Genomic DNA, 17,931 nt, shown 5'->3' on the forward strand with positions numbered 1-17,931 from the left:
CAGTCAGTCAGCAAGGAGGGGACAAGGGGGAAGTCTGCATCACATCCTTTTAAAATTTCTGTTTTATTGCCCGGTTTCTCCTTCATTTTAGTAATTTCAGTACTCTGGAGTATGTTTTAACAGAATCTGGTTGGAGTGTGTACAAGCTCTGTGGTTCTTCTCTCTTTAAGGGAAAGGCACAGAAAGGTGCATCTTAAGGCATCATTGCAGTGTAACTTGTTGGTTCAAATCAAAGTAGATACGTGCACAGCATCAATAACTCAGCTGATGTAAACAGTTTTAGCCTTCTTTAGTCATTAGGATGGTACCAGTCTATGTCAAAAACTATAGGATGACTACACTCTTGGAAAAGAGATTTAATGTTCTTCATGCTTCTAGTGCACTGTCAGCAAGAAAGGACATTAATTCTGCTGTATTTGAGTATATTTTGTGTTCTAATATTCAACTTTGATAACTGTAAAAGCTTGTGCCTGGAGGAGAGTATTACTAGGGGATGGAACCATTTATCTGGTAAACAGTAAGTGTGACCTAAAAACTTAAAACAAACTCCTTATCTGATAGGAAATCCAACAGAAGAAATGGCATCTTATTTCCAAGTTGGAAAAAAAAATGAGTGAAAACTGAAATTTAATGTGAATGAAGCCATACTGGCTTGTTTGTTTCCATTCTAATGTGTAGACTGTATTTTGTATCATGTAAAAATGTTTTCAAGCAAAAAATTCAAGTAACACATTGAAGCATTTGAAATAATTTCCCTGGGGTTTTCTTTTCCAAACAAAAATTAGAATTTATCAGGGCATTCTCCTAAGATGTGTTAGCTTAAAAAATAACATTTTCCAACAGAAAAGTGGTATATTAAGTTTTTAACTAAGTGTAGTTACTTATATTTTTCTTTCAGTTAATCTGTATGTCATTACATTTGATACTTGTATGTTTCTCTTTCAGAGGAAATCTTCAGTGTTAGCTGTCTATTTTAGTGAGGATTTTTGTGTCATAGATGGGAAGTAAATGCAAAAGGTACTTCAGATGTAAAATAAACATTCATTTAATTCTTGCTCACTCTTGGTAGGAACACATTTATATTTCATGGTTTCTAAATTCAAAGTGCTGTAATACCTAGATCTGGATGGCTGCTTTCAGGGGGAAATGAAAAACAGCATTGTCCTTTGCAGCTAGATAGCAATACCTGAGAACAGTCCATTCAGCAACAAATCAAAAGATTTATATTAAAGAGGAAAACCATATTAATCTTGCCCGGGTTGCATCAATGTATGAAACCTATTTGAAATAGAAGGTAGAAACAGTAACCTATAAAAGCAGGTGATTACACTTCAGCTCAGAGGAGAAATGATAACATAGTTGTAGAAAAAGATCCCTCTGTAACCTGGAACTATTTTTTTCTTCTGTATTGAAACAGAAAACTTGGTATCTACAATAACTGACTGAATAGATGAGCTTATCTGATATTACTCATGTATGCTGCTCCATGGAATAGACAGAATACATGGGAAAAGATGCATTACAGTGTGTAAAAAGTCACTGTCAGATATAGAGTGCATTTGATCTTAGTATTTTATCTTCTCTGAATATTTGTATAGTGTGACTTTCAATAGTGTTTTTTACTGATGGTTAAGGAAATGAATATCTAATGCAACGTGATAAATGAGGTGAAGATATTTTAATATATACGGCTATTTGTGGACTTTGTGCTTTTTTAAAGATATTTCTGAGTGCAGAAGAGCAAATAAAAAATTGTAGCTGATAGCTAGATTTTCTTTAACTCAGTGTTTCATAGTAGCAAATACAATAGCAGGTTTATGATTGTTTTCCTTAAAGGTTCCCAAGTTCAGTTAACATAAAATATTTTCAAGGATTCCATCAATCAGGACTTGTGAGGTTTGAATTTAGCTTCCACTTCTGCCACAGCCAGGCAGTAGGCTTCATGGGCATGACACAATCTCTTAATTTTCCATCTATAAAACAGATGAAACAACTGATAGCAGTAGTTGATTAATCATAAGTGAGTCTGCCACACATCCAAAATTAGATGACCTCTTGAGGTCTTTTGCAGTCTTATTTTCTGATTCATTTTTCCTTGCCTCTTCCATTTAAAACATGGTGCATCTGATCAGTCAGATCCATCAGTGTCTCTTATCCTGAAAACATGCAGTTCCAAACAGTGACATCCAGTGCCAACAAGGGGCTCCCAGCACTATTCTACTACAAACAATAATAAAAAACACACAGCCTTGATGTGAGTTGCTTATTACTACTCAAAACCAATACAGCAGATCTGTACAAACTATTTTTTATCTCCCAGTTTTCACTGAGACAAAGAGAGAGGATTATCATTTCACAAATAAACAACTGCAGAGAGTTTGCAGAGAAAAAAGTAGAGATTGCAAAAGGCTTTCCATGAATCAGATCATTTCTTTTGTTAAGTTGCTCTAAAGGACATTGTGTTCCTTGCTGTTGCACCTAGAAAAATATATTTCTCCAGCTATGGAGAAATTTGTTTTTCAACATGGTGAAGTATGGTTGTGTTTTTAGAGCTGTTATGAATCTTGGGTAGGGAACATGGGAACTGTTCTGATATATGGGAGATGGAGTGCAACTACAGTGATGAAAACCACCCAAAGAGCTCATATTTCCTGTTCCTACCCTGCTGTGTTCAGAAAACCCTTCAGTGTGTATCATCCGTCTGGAGTTACAGAGCTCCACAAAGCTGGATGTCAGAAGATTCGGGAAACATCACTGGTTCATCCCTCATGTAACTCCATGGATTTGGGTGAGCTTATAGCAGGAGTGAGCTGAGCCCAGTGATCTTCACTGACCCTGTTTCACTTCAGGAAAGCCAGCCTGAGGATTTGTAATGCTAATCTGACTGTAGAGGAAAAAGCATTATGTAAGTGGAGTCAAGAAGTTATGAAATGGGGAAGAGGGAGGGGGAAGAGAAAGTAAGGAGAGGAAAGAATACTGATTTAAGATGATTATCAGTTCTGCATATCTCTTTGCCCTGCTTTTATTTGGTTGTTACATTTGGGTTTTTTGGTTTGGTTTGGTTAGGTGTTTTTTTTTCTTCCCTACATTCTTTTACTCATCATGACTTTACTTTCATGGCTTGGTTATTTTAGTCACCCTCTTTCTCTGTCATGCTTTTTCAGTTTTTTAGCACCATGATTTCAACAGCTTTTAACAGCTGCACATAGATATTAACCAAGTTACAGGGATCCCCTGAGGACAAGCGACTCAGCCTTTTAGCATTACTTGGGTAATTTCCTTTACTCTGATCCCATGGTGCTCCGCATATGCTTAGTTAGTAGCAAAAAGTAGTCACGAAAAAGTGGACTTCTGTAGGTCTAATGCAGAGCAGGTGGAGATCTTGAGCTGTGGACCAACTTAATAAATCCTCTCCATGAAATAAGAAAATCTGGACTAGATGCAGACTTTACTGATGCTTGCTAATATTGTGCTGTTGCAGTGGTTATTTCCCTGTTAAGCACATTACTGCCATGCGGACTGCAACTTGTGCTTGCTGCACACACTGGTGATAAAGCAGAGCTCGTATTTTAGGGGAGGCTCTCTGGGATGAAGATTACCTTTTTGAGGTGAACGAGAGAAAAATAAATACCTGGTTTGCAGTTCTCCTCTGAGTTTCTTTTATCAGCAGGTCTTGGTGACATTTTCAGGAGCAGATAGGAAAAATCATATTAGAAAGCAATTTGAGCTTTCCACTCTGTGCAAATACTGGATTTAAGCTCATGTCTGACTTAGAATTATTATTTGAAAGTATTTTAGAGGAAATACCTTTTCTAGAGATCACTATTTACTACTTGAAATAATGTTTTGCAAGAGAAATCTCTTACAAGATCGAAAGAGAACTTTTTATTTCTTCACTGAGGACTTTCAAGAGCACAGGGCAAAAGGTGAAAGCTTTTTTTGTGTGTTCTCTTTTGCTTTTTTTAACTATAAAGATGGTGGCTGTATGAAAGCTCTGCTCATAAGAATATGAAGCAGAGTGATTTGTGAAAGACATTTTTCTGTGAAGTCCAGAGGTTAAACATACCTGAGAAAGTAATATTTACGGCTATGCAGGGAGATTTGGTATTGAGTTCCTACTTCAGAGAAGTCTCTGTGTAGTGTTTGAGAGCTTATCTTGTCTCTTCTGGGAGGAAGCAGTTTCTGATTATGCTCCTAACAAAACAAATGAAATGGCTTGGTAATGTTGGGGACTGTAGCTGGAAAACGAATGTGTCATCTTTGGCAGTTCAGGTATCACCTGCATGTTTTCTATATGAAGGTTGAAGGATTCTAAAAATAAAATAAAATCATTCTTTCTAGAATTTCTGTATTGATTGAAGAGACAAAGTATTCTCCTTTAGCTGATGCTTGGATTCTTCATATGTTCAGGCTTTATTCTCTCTGTCTGTACTTATCCATGAATGCATTTTTGTTAAAATTAAAACCAAGTTACTGATCTCTCAGACTGCTTCTCTGAAACTCCTCTGTTGCTTTGCTGAGCAACATGTAGCCCAAAGCATCCAATTTACAACAAACAGGTAATTTAGAGGCAAGGTTGTCCTGACAACCTTAACTCCACGTCTGTGTTTTCTTTCATGCACACTTATGAGTTAATAGGTGGAGGGGTTATCCAAGGGATTTAAACTGAGCACTCTGATTTCTGTGGATTCAGAGTTTAGTCTAAGCACTGGTTTTATTTATTTTTAATTACTGCTTCTAATTAGGCATTGTGGGGTGTCCTGTATTTAGACTTTTAGGATATTTTGGGTTTGTATGGATGACATGCATAATATGCAGGAAGAAAAAAAAGCAAAAAATGACTCTCAGACTTCTATTGAAAACTGTGTAGAACTCAAATTAAAGGATTGCATTTAAACCCTCTTTTAGCAATACCTCCCATGATGAGAAGGAACTTGGAGACCATGATTCTAAAGACCATGTCATTGGTTTTGATTCCATGGCTGTTTCACCCTGGGATGATACCACATAGCTAAATGGCACAATTTCTGATTCACAGGAATGTAAGTTAAAACAAATCCAGGTAAAACTGTTCTTTAGGAACCATAGTAGAATTTTCTTCCTTTTTTACTGTGTAAAGAAAGTAAAATAAAGACAATGACCCTTGTCTCTGATCAGTCACTAAAGGACTAATGCCTATCCAAAATCCAAGCAGGAACCACCTTCACTTAGTGCTCGGTGTTTGGTACAGCTACTGTAGGAAGCAGCAGAGATGTTGGATATCTGACTTGTTTTGTTAGAGCAGAAACTGCTCTGGAATCATTTAAAATAAAATCTTAAGTGAGAAGATAATGGACAGACAGCTCTGTTTCTTTGTTGGTACTGGCAACAATTAAGCATGTTCCCTAACTCTGTTTTGGAGAGAGCTAGTGCTGCCTGCCATCCACAGGGACTTGCAAGCCCACCTGCTCTCCATTTATCCATCTGACTTGTGAGAGCTCTTTCCAGTCTATCCCTGACTGTGCACTTCCCACAGAGCCTACCTGGCAACTGACAGCACAGCTGCTAGAACATGGGAAATTTGGTATAACATCCAAATGCATGATGCTGGAATTAAATTGATGGACTCTCATTTCAGTACAGTATGCAGGACTCTGCTGCATAGGAGAAAAATTGCTGAAGTCTGTACTGATTTATCTCGACCTGAGCTTTAAACTTTGGGCCAGATGTTGGTACCAGCTGATGCAAGCTGGATGTGGAGTAAAAGCTGCTGGAATGCAAGAGTTTGAGCATGAATTGCAAACTGAAGACATACCAATGAATGCCTTCAGCAATAACTTTTGGCTATAGATACCTAGGGTCCAGCTGTGCTAAGAAAATGGTCAGCTGCTGACAACCAACCTTAACAAGAGTGCAAAGATGGCAAGAAACTCTCCAGGGCAGGATTAAAATGCAGGCATTGGGAGGAAGCTTTCCCTGCTGTTGCCCTGAATGTACATGTTCTGTGGATAAAGGCTGTGCTCTGCTGTGCACAAAATTATTTATTAGGAGAAAGCATCACCAAGCAGAAGCAGGTCTGTATTCTAAAGTGACCCCTTGGGAAAGACAAGTCAAAGCAAGATTCCTGGGCAAATTTGAAAAGCTGTTGCCTGTGTCTGCAGGGACAAATGGTTGTGACAATCTGCAGACTCAACAGCCTTTCAGGAGTAGAGGAAGACACATTGTGGAGAATGCAACACAGGCAGAAGTTGGCAGCTGGATGGATGAGGCCCTTGGATTATAAATTGGAGCATTCAGAAAACTTCTGGATTTGCTGCTGGTCCGTGGACATTCCCATCTCCATGGCAGATCTCTGTTGTAAGATCTCATTGCGATTGAGGAGGATTGGAATAATGACATTCAGATCTCAAAATGTAACAGATCCACACAGTGCAGGTAACACACCTTATGACCTGGATCAAGAAAGGTCCAGGCAGTGGTGCTGGCTGTGTGTTCTTGTTGGGAGATGTGCAAATGAACTTTAAATGGTCACAAAGGTATTCTTAATCCAATAACTAAAGGAGAGAAGAAAGATCTACTATGACAAATTTTACTGTCTTAAGCATAGAAGGTCTCCCAGCACCTTGAGAAAAATATTTGAATTATATTTAAAGTAATTAGACAACTTGCCCAAATACAGGGAGGAGTGGGAGCAAAGCCAAGAAAGCTTCACTGGCTCATTCCCAAACATATGGAACAAATAATAATGGACTGAAACTGCAAAGTTAGATCTGGATATTGGGAGTTTTGAACAGTGTGCATTGGTTCAAGATGAACAATGCCTGAACACCACAGTGATGGGTACGTGCATTATTTGCATACATTCCAGAGATATAAAAGTGTAGAAGTCTGCTGATGCATGGGGGAAATAAGTGAAATTGAGCTGTTACTTTTATTGCCTGTGAACACTTCAGTAAAGAGGCTTCATTACCTAGCAAGAGCTGGCATTGAAAACCCCTTATTGGCTGTGAACATTTGCCATAAAATTTGGGCTTCAAATGTTAAAGCAACAGAACTGTTTTGGACTCTTGGCTCAAAAACTGTGGCCTCCAGGTCATAAATTTTACAATTTCATATCTTATTCTGAAAACCCTGTTCCCCTCTGCCCCCAGCAAATTTTGTGAGGAGTTCAAGTGGGCCATTTACCAGCTTTGGAAAAAAGAATGTTGAATGATCAGTTTTTCTGGGTATGCATGGGTTGTATTGTTCATATTGGGACCCTGGCCAGAGCTCCATGACACATGTGAAAGATTTCTGTTCTCTTGGTCATGGACCTGTGCTTTCCAGACCAGCATTTTTGGTGTATGCACCCACATTTTTAATGTCATATAGCCAATAGTGTAGCATCTCTTCTGGTCTCATTCTCCAAACTGTTACCCATGAATACCCTTGCTAACTTCAAGAGAACCAATTTCATCAATATGAATATCTGTGCCTGAATAAAAATTTGGAGGCAGGGAGCCTTCATTTGTTCTTCTTTAAAAATACCAAATGTAAAGGCTAAAACTTGTACTTTAACCAAAGAATCAAACATAAGTTAGTATATGACATTAAATCTAAAGACCACAGAATCGGATGGGTTTGGAACTGGAGAAAATGCCTTGTTTGCATTTGATATGCCTTATGCACAATTCTTCCCCCTCTTGCAATGTCTTGTGTGCTTTATGGCCAAAGAAAGCAGAGCAGTTGCAACTAATATGAGCCCACTGTGAAGAGTTCATAAACTTGCACAGAGGATCTGTGAAGTCAAGTTGGAGGGGCAAGAACTGACTGTTCTGTATAATCTAGCAATTTTGCTTTCATAGCATCTTCTGCAGCTAAGCCACTACTGGCACCATGCCAATTTTATTTTCCATGTAATCAGGCATGCATTTACCTAGTAGAAGCTTTGATACATAGGTTTCTAAAAGCAGTTTGATGTTTTTATTGTCTAGACCTGCTGTTTCCCTCATAGTGGCTCAGGTGTGGGCTACAGTACCTGTTCTAGGTTGGGCATATAGAAATAGCATTTTTCTGAGTCATAGAATCACTGAATCACAGAATTGTCATGGTCGGAAAAGACCTCTAAGATCACTGTGTCCAACTGTCAATATCCCTCCCCCCCAGTAAAATAAATAAAATTCATTTATCAATATCTGTATCATTGTGTCCACTAGAGCATGTCCTGAAGTTCCTCATCTACACAACTTTTAAAATACTTCCAGGGATGGTGACTCCACCACCTCCCTGGGCAGCCTGTTCCAACACCTAACCACTCTCTCAGTAAAGAAATTCTTCCTCATATTTAGTCTAAACGTCCCCTGGTGCAACTACAGGCCATTCCCTCTGGATCTATCATTGTTCACTTGAGAGGAGAGGACAGCACCCACCTCCCCCCATCCTCCTTTCAGGCAGTTCTAGAGAGCAATAAGGTCTCCCTCTCAGTCTCCTCCAAATGAAACATTCTCAGTTCCCTCAGCCTCTCCTCATAGGATCTGTTCTCCTGAACAAGTCTCTTCTCTTCACAGAATCACAGAAATTTAGGGATTAGAAGGGACCTTGAAAGATCATGGATTCCAAGCCCCCTTCCAGAGAAGAGTCATCTACAGCAAGTCACACAGGAGTGTGTCCAGGTGGGTTTTGAATGTCTCCAGAGAAGGAGACTCCACAACCTCCCTGGGCATCCTGCTGCAGTGCTGACACCCTACCAATAAAACATTTTTCCTTGTGTTTGTGTGGAACCTCCTATGCCCAAGCTTATATCCACTGCTTCTTGTCCTATCATTGGGCATAACTGAGAAGAGCCTGGCTCCATCCTCCTGGCTCTCTCCCTTTATGTATTTATAAACATTAATGGGGTCAGCCCTCATTCTCCTTTCCTTCAAGCTGAAGAGCCCCATCTCCCTCAGCCTTTCCTCATAAGGGAGATTTTCCACTCCCTTAATTATCTTGGAGGCTCTGCACTGGACTCTTTCAAGCGGTTCCCTGTCCTTGAAGTGAGGGGCCCAGAACTGGACACAATATTTCAGATGTGGCCTCACCATGACACAGCAGAGGGAGTGGAGAGCCCTCTCTCTACCTACTAGCCACACCCCTTCTAATGCCCCCAGGATACAATTGGCCTTTGTGGCCACAAAGTCACATTTCTGTCCATCCTTCCATCCACTATCACCCCCAGGTCCCTTTCCCCTTCACCACTCTCCAACACATCAGTCCCCAACCTATACTGGTTCTTGGGGTTGTTCATACCCAGATGCAAGACTCTACACTTGCCCTCATTGTAATTTATTAATTTCTCCTATGCCCAACTTTCTAGCCTGTCTAGATCCCTCTGAATGACAGCACAGCCTTCTAGGGTGTCACCCAGTCCTCACAGCTTTGTGTCATCAGCAAACTTTCTGAGAAGACCCTCTGTCCCATCATCAAAGTCATTGATAAAGATGTTGAACAGGACTGGACACAGCACTGATCCCTGGGGGACTCCACTAGTTACAGGTTTCCAGTTGGACTCTGTGCTATTGATCACCACTCTTTGGGCTCTATTGTGCAGCCAGTTCTTAATCCATCTCACTGCTGATTCTTCTATCCCATATTTCCTGAGCCTGCTCAAGAGGATGTTATGGGAGACTGTGTCAAAAGCCTTGCTAAGGGCAAGGCAGACTACATCCACTGGTCTCCCAGCATCTAGCCATTCAGTCACAACTGCATAAAAGGCTATTTCATTAGGTAAGTGTGATTTCCCTTTGGTAAATCCTTGCTGACTACCCTGATAACCTTATCTTCCATGTGCTTAGAGATGACCTCCAGAATGAGCCACTCCATCACTTTTCCAGGGATAGAGGTGAGGCTGACTGGTTTGTAATTGCTTGGATCTTTCTTCTTGCCCCTTTTGAAGACTGGAGTGAGATTGGCTTTCCTCCAGTCCTCAGGCACCTCTCCTGTTTAACATGAGCTATTGAAAATTAGGAAGAGTGGCAGGGTGATAACATCAGCAGCTCTCTTGGGCAACATCAGCAACACTCGGGCTCATCCCATCAGGGCCCATAGACTTGTGTATATTCAATTTGTATAACTGATCTCTAACCCAGGCTTCACTGACCAGTGGTGAGTCTTCCTTCCTCCAAGTTTTCTCTCTTATGTCCAGGGTCTGGAGCTCACAAGGGATGGTCTTTGGAGTAAAGATTGAAGCAAAGAAGGCATTAAGTAATGCTGCCTTCTCTGCATCCTCTGTTACCAGGGATCCTGCCCCATTCAGCAAACAAGCTCTCCTTGTTTCTTTTTACTACCTCTGTTAGTTTGAGTCTTAAGAGGGCTTCGGCCTGTCTTGGTGCCTTCCTACATGCTCTGACAACATCCCTATAGTTCTGCCAAGTGACCAGTCCATTCCTCCATGAGCTATGAATTTCTTCACCAAGTTGGCTGCCCTTCTCTGAACTTGCAGCAGCAGCTCAATGTCTATCTTGTAGTGAGGGGCCCAGAACATTACACAGTAGCTTTTGTACCAAGTACAGTGGCTCAGTCACTTCCCTTCTCCTGTTGGCCACACCATTCCTGACACAAGCCAGGATGCTCTTGGCCTTCTTGGCCACCTGGGCACACTGCTGGCTCATATTCAGCCTGGTGTTGACCAACACCCCCAGGTCCTTTTCTGCCTGGCAGCTTTCCAGCCACTCCTCCCCAAGTCTGTAGCATTGCATGGGGTTGTTCTGACCCAAGGGCAGGACCTGGCACTTGGCCTTGTTAAACCTCACATTACTGGCCCTGGTCTCCAGATCCAGCCTGTCCAGGTCCCTTTGCAGAGCCTTCCTACCCTCCAGCAGATCATTTCTCCAACCCAACTTGGTGTTGTCTGCAATCTTACTGAGGAATCACTCAATCCCCTCATCTAGATCATTAACGAAGACACTGAACAGGACTGTCCCCAAAACTGATCCCTGGGGAGCACCACTGGTGACCAGTCACCCACTGGATTTAACTCCATTGATTGCAGCTCTCTGGGCCTGTCCATGCTGTCAGTTTTTAACCCAATGAAGAGTCCACCTGTCTATGCCATGAGCTGCCAACCTCTCTAGGAAAATGCTGTGGGAGATGGTGTCAAAGGCTTTACTGAAGTCCAGGTAGACAATGTTCACAGCCTTTCCCTTGTCCACTAGGCAAGTCACCTGGTCACAGAACCAGACCAGGTTGATCAGGCAGGACCTGCCTTTTCTGACCTCATGCTGGCTGGGCCTGATCCCCTCTCTGTTCTGCACTTGCCATGTGAGTGCACTCAAGATGAACCTTTCCATAATTTTTCTATGCATTGAGGTCATGCTGACAGGCCTGTAGCTTCCTGGATCCTCCTCCTGGCCTTCTTGTAGGTGGGATGGGTCTCACATTGACAAGCCTCCAGTCATCTAGGAGACCTCCTGTGTTAACCAAGACTGTTGGTAAATGATGGAGAGAGGCTTGGTGAGTTCCTCTGCCAGCTCCCTCAATACTCTTGGGTGAATCCCCTCTGAACCCCACAAACTTGTGGGTGTCCAGATGCCATAGCAGGTCATTAACTGCTTCCTTCTGGATTATGAGGGAGTTGTTCTGCTCTCCCTCCTTATTTTCCAGCTCAGGGGGCTGAATACCCTTGGGGCATCTGGTCTGACTAATGAAGATGGAGGCAAAGAAGGTATTAAGTATGTCAGCCTTTTCCTCATCCTGGGCTGCAATGTTTTCCCCCACATCCAGTAAAAGATGAGGAATCTGTTTTATTTTTCAGAAGAAAGAGAAAGTCTGAGAACAGTTTTTTTTCTGAGTCTAGCTAGCTATAAAGTGTATTGCTAGGTCCCTCCCAGAGGTTCATCTTTGTTATGATGCAGCAATGAACATTGCTCTAAAGTGCTTGGATCTCTCTAATATTAGACATGACTGGAGTGGAGAAGTGGGAGTGGAGAAGAAAGGAATAAGCAAGACCCTTTTTCAAGCACATAGTGAAAATCTTTCCCCTCTGAGGAAGACAAAATAAGAACCTGTGAATTCCTCCTGAGGCTCCTTCCAAATATGACACAGCTAAATGTTACCCTCCACTGAGAGCTGTGCCTAAGTGTCATTGTCAAGTCCTAAGAAAACAAATTCAGAAACCCCAAGAAGTGCTGACCTTTGTGCCTCCATATTATAATTGCCTAATTTAATGGAACACAACCTATACATTTCTTCTGGAGACACTTTTGCTGTCCTCGCTTTGTATCTTTTATTTCTATTCCTTTTTCTGAAATAAAATTCCACCATCTATAACTTTTTTTTTTTGGCTTGTCAGTTTACTGCAGATCAAACAAAGTTTTAAATGCAGGTTTTTTTAATATATGTTTTCTTATGTTTTATTAATGCAATCAGAAAGCTTAGTAAAAATATGTCAAAGAAAAACTTGCAGAGAGCATTCTTTCTTTCTCTCTTCCTTCAGAAAATATAGGTTATGCTTATGAAGATTAACTGCTTGCTTTGGAAACTGGAGTGCTCTATTTTTATACAGGTGAGGTAAAATATGGACAGCAGCTCTTTCTGCCTTTTATGTCCTCCAGGGCCTGGTTATGTCAGGCTCAGAGCAATATTGCCCCATGAAACCTGAGCCTGGTGCAAACAGAACACAGGACGTCAGGGAGTGAAACCAGGCAGAAGCACGGGGCCAGAAAGGAGCTTTTGGTGGTCTGTAGGTTCATGGCAGTGAACATATGATCTTTCTAAACCTGTTGTCACCCTCCACACAGGCAGGAAGGTTGCAGGGACAGCTGATATCCTACAAGCAGCTCTGGGGTGGTACCTGACAGGAGGGGAGAGGGAACGTGTCCATCTCTGCACTGGCTCTCTTTTCTCCTGATGCCTTTTTGTAATGTGAGCTACAACAAACTTATGACAAATAATAAGTAACTATCTGATTTTGTTTTTACTCTATTGGATGCTTTTAACATTTGACTATGAACCTTCATAACCAAGTGTGATGAGGAGTTTTGGGATGGAGTCCATGTGAAAATATTTCCTCTCTCTGGCTGCATTGCTGCATGACATGGTTCAGCACCAGAATGGTGTTTGAAGATATGATTGACAGACTGACAGGTAGGAGGAAGAAATGCAAATGCTGCTTCATCATGTCTTGTTATTTCTACAATTATCCTTGCTGGAGTGGTATTTTCAATGTGGGCTGACCCAGACCTGTGTTATAACTGCAGAAGAAATGAGGGCCTGATTTGCTGCTTTTGACAGGTAGTAGCTTAAAACACACACCCCATAAAACTGTTTATTAATTGGATTTTTATGTGCTGAACACCTAAGACTTGTTTGCAGGAGGTGGTGTGAGGATTTACAATTTGTAAAACTCGCAGGTGGTGATTAGTTTGTTAAAACCTATTCAAAATGAGCCTGGCTTATTTCTCATCTGTGAGAGAGATCTTTAGGCAAATGTCCTAATGAATTCACCATGTGAACAGTTTGCAGGTCATCGACTGTACATTCAAAAGTGTTTTACTCAGTGATATAATCTTCATCACGTTTTCATTACCATAAACACGTGGTGACAAAAGTACTTCAGAACTTTGCACCATACGTTGGCTTTATATTAATTCTTAATTACAATTCTCCTGGGGTTATCTGGAATGACTCAAGGTCTTGCACTAATTGAAAAGGAGGAAAAAATAAAATTAATGGACTGCAAAGGTCAGTATGTGTCTTCTAACTCATGTAATAACTAGTAAATACTTGAGAGTGGCTGTACAAGGCTGCTACCTGTGTAGTCAGATAGGTTTACTTAAAAGGGTCTGGCACCTGGGGTCTACTGCTGGTTTTAATTTTAAAAAATCACATTAATTAGTGCTTTGGGTGTTTATGATATCCTTAATTTCTTCTGCTTTCCTCCTGTGATATATTGCACCATTTGTGATTTTTGGTCTTTGCATTTCTAGTCTTGCTTAAGAAAACATAGGCTGTGTTTGAACAAAGGGCTTTTAACCCAGTGCAGTGTTGTGCAGTAGCAAATGCTTAAATTAGAAGAAATTGAGCAATTATAGTGTATTTTTACTCAGTAAACTGTCCTTCCAAGCTTGCTAGAAGCTGTTGGAAATGTTAGCTGTCTGTGACATGGATGCTGTTGGGCTCTTCTGGACTGCAAGGGTCTGACCTCAGTGGAATACAAGAGTCAGTCCCTGTATCCCAGTATCACAGGCTTGCTGCCTGTACACTGTAGAGGCTGCAGGTACACTGTAGAGTGGTTCTGTATACTAGCAGAGAGCACTGGGATTTCCAGGGGTTGGTCAAGCAGAGAAATTCACATAGGGTATAGAGAGACATAAAATGTTGCAGCTGTGGGAAATTAATTTCTCATTTTTTGGATTTTTTTCAGGCTATTGTGATTGATTTACAAAACAGATTGATTTACAAAACAGAACTCCCTAGAAAACTTGATTCAGGCATTAAAAAAAATATTTTTTTCAGACTGTTCTGTCACTTCCCAGCAATATTCCAATAACTGCTCTTGAAAACATCTAGAAAAATTTCAAAGCTTAATGGAGAGACTGGCTGAGATATCAGATTGGCAGAAGCCAAATGTGGACCTGGTACATTTCGTAGGTCTCTACTGAAATAATTTACTAGTGCCAGCTGTAGTGGTGACTATTTGTCCAATGGAATGAAACCAGTCATTAGATACTAATGCCCTCTAGTCACTAATGACCTCTTCAAGATTGGAACCAATGATTTACAGGTTAATGATCTTGATTCTTATTACCAATGTGCATGAGGCTAATTGAAAACTGTGCAACAAGAGGAACTGTGATACTTAGTAACACTCATTAAAACAGTAAGATGAATTTTTCCTACATATGAATTGCCTTTGAAATGTTCAAAAGTGATTGTATGATCTTAGGATCCTATTTCTACTCTTGGTCTCCTGAGTTCTAGGAGAATTTTTTTTTCCCAAGCACCCAAAAGTATCATCTGGGGTGAATAAATGAACATAATCATGATTGGCTAAGCCATGCTAAGGTTCTAAGTCCCTAGCCATAAGCTTTGAAAGTTGCTTTTGGACACCCACTGTGCCTGTGCAATCAATAATTCCAGTGTGACTTGTGTTCCTATGAAATTCCATCTGTTAGTAGAAAATCTGGGCTCATGTCTCTGACTTAGCCCCTGTTCAGGACTGTGATCCATGGCTTGGATGAAAATAGTGCCTTTGAGGTGATGGATAGGGCAATTTATCACAAACTCATTCCACGGTACCTCTGTGGTTCTGCTTTTTCTTACAATAAATGGTTTCCATATCCTGGATATCCAGTTCCTGTACCTGACAGCTGTGAAAGATGGCATTTGGGGAAGACTGTGCTCTTGCCCTACATGTTAAGGTGAGTCCCTCACTGCTGCTGGTGCATTCCTAGGTGTAGAAATTTGAAAATCAAATCTAACAGCATATAGAGTGTGAATGAGACCCTGCATATGTAAAAGTACCAGAATAAATGTCAAAGTAGTATTTAAAATAACAGAGAAAGGCAAGATGAAAAAAAAGAAGGATGTAAATAAAAGCAAGGGCAACAGTTGGAAGTAATGATGGCTCCTCCAAGATCACAGACCTTATCACAGATATCACACTGGAGAAAAACAACTCATGTTGGACATGAATCTTCTTTGGCAAGAGAAATCATGAAGTCTCCAAAGCTCTGTGTCTCATCACCACTCAGGATGAACCTAGAAGATTGGAAGAGGATTTTTTCCTTGTGTACCTCATCCCCTGTGTGACTGTAAGTCATCCTGGACAGGTTACTGGGACACACACATCTCAGTGCTCATAACCATAGAAGAATGAGAAAAGTTTGCGAAAATGTGTGTGATGAAGGAAATTCTTTTTCTTTGAAAATAAAAGTCTGTTTCCCCATCTGTATGGCTTTGCCTTGAGTTTTGCTGCTACATAGGAAACCATCAAGGTATCTGAGCCTGCTACGGCCCATTCTGTATCTGCCTTTACAAACCCCATGTTGTTATCCCAGTGCTGGAGGCACCTGGTGATTTGCTGCATTTCATAAAAGAAATCTGCAGCAGAGCAGAAAACTCTGGTGCAGCCCTAGCCAGCAGGTTGTACTCCTCTAAAATGCTGTGAAATAGTTTGAGGTTGGAAGCGAGTGGTATAATAAATATCCAGGGGATTACTGATCCATTATTAGCAAAGTCATGGTAAAGTTAACTGATTTCAAAGCCAAACTAATAATGTAAGACTGCCAGTTGTGGAATGGACTTGTCGGGGTGTTATACTAACTTATTTCTCTCCTTGTAATTCAACACTTTGACCAAAATTTGGATAATTCATACAAAGAAATGAGAGCTTTAGAGATAAAGCATTTTTATAGCTTTTTGTTTGTTTGTTTTGTACAAGTGCAGGCCCAACATTGTGAAAGGGGCTGCTAAATTACAGTACTGAGGTTTTATGAAATGTAATTGTAAGTCCAAAGAAATGTTGTGTGGAGAGAAAAAGCTTACTGTACACCATTGAAGTGTTTTATGTCCAGAGATGACTGACACATTGCATTATGGGGCTAGAATAAGCATAATTGACCAGGAGGAAATAATTGAAAATAATCATTTACATGTCAAAATAAAGCTATATGTCATGTGAGACTGTCAGCAGTTATTACACATCTCTGGTTGTGCAGACAGACTTCCTTGGGGGCTCATAATTTATGCTTCTAGGTAAACAAAAATACCCTCAGGTATTTAGCTAAGACTTATGTTTCAGCATATCCATGTGGAAGGCACAGACTCCCTTGCCTGCAAGGACCACATGTGCCTGCTCTGAGGGATGTGAAAAATACTCATTGAACGTGAGAAGGAACAGATCTGGCTTTGAGCCCACTCAAACCTCAGATGGAAGCGCAGGGTTGCATCTTCAGCCAGCACATTTAATTAATGGTGCCTCTTAAATGAAAAGGAATACATAATTGTATGAGTATCTCGATCTTTTAGAAAGCTGAGAGTCTTTGAATGAGAATAGTAGTGTGTTTTGCATATGGGTTATGTTAATTACTTCAGTTACCTTGATGGTAAATTAGCAAAGTTTGTTTTGTTTGTGAATAATAATAGTAATGTACCAAGCAGGAACACCTTGAGATTTAATTAACATTGGGTAACCAATTTGATACTCCTTGGATAAGGGCCCTGGGCAAGCTGATTATTCTTGCTCTTCAGAAGAGGCTGTGGCACCTTTGCCCACACATAAGACTGGTAGAAAGCTTCTTGAACTTCCTGCAGCAGCACTGACAAACACTAATCAGAACCTAGCCCTCTCTCCTATGTTACCATAAATATTAAGTTCTGTGGCAGTGAAGAAAAATCATACTAATTTTGTTTGTAAGTGCATCGCCAGAGTTAAAATATAAAATAGTACAAAGTTAATTGAAACTATAATAAATATGTGTATATGAATGCTGCTGTAAAAGTGTTCAATTTGGAAGAGGGTGTAGCTTGCTGAAAATGCTTTTTAAGAATTTGCTCAGCATCTGCTGGTGATTTTGATAGTTGTGTCTGCTAATTGAGATAGAATTACACATCTTTCTGTATATGTGTTTACTTATATAAATCATAGCATCATAGATTCATAGAATAATCTGTGTTGGAAGGGACCTCTAAAGGTCATCCAGTCCAACCTCCCTGCAGTAAGCAGGGACACCCTCAACTAGATCAGGTTGCTCAGAGCCTTGTCAAGTTGCACTTAAATATCTCCAGGGATGGGTCCTCAACTACTTCCCTGGGCAACCTGTTCCATTTTTCCACTACACTCATGGTAAAGAACTTTATCCTAATATCCAACTGAAATCTACTCTTCTCTAATTTAAAACCATTGGCCCTCATCCTATCACTACCATCCTTTGCAAACCTGTAGCCTTCCTGTAGGCCCCCTTCAGGTACTAGAAGTTTGCTATTAGATCTCCT

This window comes from Heliangelus exortis, chromosome 1 (assembly GCF_036169615.1).
Source record: "Heliangelus exortis chromosome 1, bHelExo1.hap1, whole genome shotgun sequence".
In the NCBI taxonomy this organism is placed as follows: Eukaryota; Metazoa; Chordata; class Aves; order Apodiformes; family Trochilidae; genus Heliangelus; species Heliangelus exortis.